Here is a 4,189-nt window from a genome sequence, read left to right on the forward strand (position 1 = left end):
GGTGGGGGCACTCATTTAAAGGGTGATTGCCATTTCATACCCCACACCAAACATTCTCTTCTCGGGAATAAGTGGGGGTTAGTTGATGTTTTGTTGGAGTTTATGTGTTCCACTACCGGCCCAATTGATTCAGTAGACTATTGGCCAACTCGTCGATATCTAGACCCTTAGACTCTTTGAAGGATTTAAAAGATTTTCATGCAAAGCAATTGAACTCACATGAAATATCGAGGTACAGTGAATGTAAAGCTTTTATGAAAAAACTCTCAATATATGTATTGCTTGAATTTAAAAGAAACTAGAGGCCTCCATGCATCCCTATGGGGTTTGTTGTGGAGGCTTACAATTACTATCTAATAGCCACATAGGCTTACAAGGTTGTTGAAAAGGGAGGCGGCACACAGTTGTATCCTTTCGATCATGAGCTGACTTGGGAGAAGAGTACCTGAAGGTGACAAAAGGTCACCTCTAAAGAGCCATGTAGAAGACTGCATATAGGTTTGCCAATTATTTTAATCCCCTCCATCAACCTTAGAGTTGATTATCTCCCCACCCGTCGACCAAAATGGGGAGGAAAAACAAAAATTAAGCATTTCCAGATCTCTGGGAGCACCAAATTCTTCACATATTTTCCCAAATCACTCCACGTGGGAGGCTAGATCTCCTTCCCCAAGAAATTTAGTTATTAGCTTGGAGGTGGCTATGGGTCGACTCCTAGAGCGATTGGTGTTTCCTGATGGAAATATAGGTACGGTCAGGGGTGGATTAGCCCTCCTTCCTAGTGCATCTACCAAAATGTGTATTGCCTCATCCGATAGCACTATTTGGGAATCTTGTGGAGATGGCATTGTTGTAGGCCTAATATGACATGGAGGTAGCCTCAAGCCTTGCCCTAGTAGCGGGGTCCATTAGTTTTCTAGTACCAAGGTTGGGGCTATGAAGCCGACTCCCTCGAACATCAGAGTTGTAACTGTTGGAGTAAACGATCAAGCTCCAAATAGAGAGGGTTACTAAACATCTGCATGAATGCTCCTTGCATTCGTCTATAGGGTTGAACTTGCAAGGGCACATAGCTAGTGGCTTGTGGCCTAATGGTGGTGAATGTTGGCATAAGGGTTTCCCCCTTGGAATTCTTGTTAGTTTCTAAGGTCGGGGTTTTGTTTTGCAAAGTCCCTCATCCATGGGTCTTCGTCTTTCATGCACTTTGGGTTAGGGTGCCCCATGAAGACTGTGGGTCTTGAGTCCACAAAAATAGCCTCAATCCTTGCCTGTGGCTCAAGGACTTGTTGTTACTGGCGTCCCCTTTCCATGGGCACGCTGGCAAAAGGGTTCTCCATTTTTGTTGAATCCGTTCGGCCTAACCATCAAACATGTTGGATATAGTCCCCCTTAATTTGGGGGCTACGAAAGGAGCAGGGGAATGAGGTGGCACTATGCAGGTGTAGGGGGATTCGGAGGACCCCGGACCAGTGGGTTCTTGCATTTCCTCATTCAAGCTCTCAGTCTTGTCTAAAGTGGAGGGATTACTACTTCGAGGCCCTAACACTAAGTGAGAGCTAGGAATTGAACTCTCTATTGGAGCTGAACCAAAATTGGAGTGAAAGGTGGGTTGCGTGTAATTTGAAATGCTATCCTCAGGTTTGAGCTTCTTGGACAAAATTCTGCCAGACCTCAAGTGCATGTATGAGATTCCTACGAAGGTACACCCTACTACAAATTCAATGACATAGTGGTCATTGCATAGCAAGACAATGGAGAATGACAAGGAGCAAATGGTGGAATCCCCACAAAAGGCCACCAAAAAGTTGGTAGTTGGGTCTAGCTCTCACTTTCAAGATCAAGCACCACTTGGATGATACTACAATGCAAAATGCACTCTTGCTTACAAGCTATGAGGTTGCATGCATTTCGTAAGCTACCTTGGTGGACTTGGGCAATGCATATGGAGGCCAAAGAGCAGTCCTAGATCTTGCAAGGCATAGATGGGCACCTGACACTTGAAGTTCTTATTATTGTGGAATTGGTTGCCATAATTTTTCAGATGCCTTTGGACTCAGTTGCTCTAGTGAAAGCTCCATACAAGTACCTTGATGATGCCATGGTGAAGGAATTCGGGGTCCCAACCCATTCAAAAGGGTATTTTCTTGTGAAGAATATAACTATGTAGTAATGCAGTATGCATAAGCATGCAATCCAGTGAATTGGCTAGTGGTGTTTTATGACAAAATTATGGGTGAAGTTACAATTAAGGACAAAAGGAAAAGTCTAGTCCACACTAAGCTCCAATCCATTTTGTTTGTGCTATTTGTTCATATCCCTAATGTACCCTTACCCCAACAATCCGGGTCTCAAAATTGTGCTTGTACATGTGCTAGGGAGTGTATGTGGGCTTTGTATGTGCATTGTGGATGAGTTTCTATGTGTGGGAAAGTGTGAGTGCATGTATGCATCTATGTGTTCATGTGCAGGTGAATATGATTGTGTACTCATGTACATGTGTGTTTATGTGTCCTTGCAAGTGTGTGTGTCTAGGTGTGTGTGTATGTGCATCATATCAATGTGCACCTCTGAATGCACATGGGTAGAATATGTGCACCCATGCACATGAGTATCAATTCCATCTATCTTGCACCATGTCTCTATCTACTATATACATACATACATACATACATGAATGCATATGTACGTAGATATGGATGTATGTACTTGCATGTGCATGAGTGCATGCGTGTGTGTGTGTGTGTGTGCATGTGTGTGTGTGCATGTGTGTGATGCAGGCTTTACTAAAAATCAAACTCACACACCACAGCACATGCCACAAAGAAAAGCCAAGAGCTTGATACACCAATTGATTCCCTAACGCCACAATGAAATCGGATCTTATAGTGGAGCAACAAACAATAACAATAAGTGTTACCACACCCTTGAAATTAGAGGTGCTACAAAAGCTACTATGTGACACTAAAGTGGAATACAATAATTAAAAACATAGATCAAGGTCATAAGGCAAACTCTTTCAGAAGTAGCAGAGACAACCATACATTCTAGCAGAGAGAGAATGCCACTAACACTTTCTATTGCAATAAACAAAATCACTTATAACTATTTATTTTTGCAAGTAGACTAGTATGTTTCCAACAAAGGGTCTCCTAGAAAGCTGCCCTTGATCAAAATGGGCACTTTCCATAATTTCTACATGCAAGCGACAATTGATATGATTTCTATGGAACTCAAAGTCATATACATAATTAGTTATAGTCAAAGAATCTTTTAATATGTCACTTATTTTAATAATGTAATATCTCACCCCTTATAAGTTATCATTAAATTGAAGAACTATTAAGTCAACAAATCCAATTAGGGCATGTTAAAGAGCGATGGACAAAAGTTGTGGTATATTTTAAGGAAAGTGTTTGCTTTTGCCAATTCTCTATTAAGTAGGTGCTACTTTACCTCCATAATGCTACTTTATCTCCATAATGAGCACATTTGTTCATTTAGGCACTGGAACAACAACTTCTTCACAAATAGTTATAGGTCAAACCTGGAGAGTTTGCCCAAGTCCCATTGATTCTTTTAATGAAATAGAGAACACCTATGTAGCCCACGTCCTAATGTTTCAGAAGCTTGCCTTTTCCTATAATGTGCATATGATTGTTGCTCACTAATACGTCTCTTGTGGTGATGAATTCTGCAATTTTTACATGACATAACGATAAATTGGAGCCAACTCTCCATATCAAAAATTCATGCCAGCAAGACTTTGACTTTACGTCCACAATCGTGATGATGAAAGGCCTCTTTGATTTCATAAAGAAAAGCTCCTCTCTCTATCCAGAGCATACCCACTCATAATATATTGAGATTGAAACTGCATGTGACATTTCTACTAATGTTTGTTCATGTTTGTTCTTGCTTTATATAACTTTGGCACAATTCCCCCACATTAGTGGCATCCCAAGAGCGATGGCTCTTACATTCCTCCCCTTAAGCACTTCTTCCGAGGAAGGAGGGTGATTCTGTCTATTTGCCTCTCTCTCTCTCTCTCTCTCTCTCTCTCTCTCTCTCTCTCCCCCTCAATCTATCTATCTATGTATCTCCCTCCCTCCCTCCCTCTTTCTCTCTCTCTCTCTCTCTCTCTCTCTCTCTCTCTCTCCCCCTCCACTCTCCTTTTGCCTCCTTTTTTTTA

The sequence above is a fragment of the Dipteris shenzhenensis genome, chromosome 1 (genome assembly GCF_047967505.1).
Source record: "Dipteris shenzhenensis isolate YYH24624 ecotype China chromosome 1, Dip_SZ_1.0, whole genome shotgun sequence".
NCBI lineage: Eukaryota > Viridiplantae > Streptophyta > Polypodiopsida > Gleicheniales > Dipteridaceae > Dipteris > Dipteris shenzhenensis.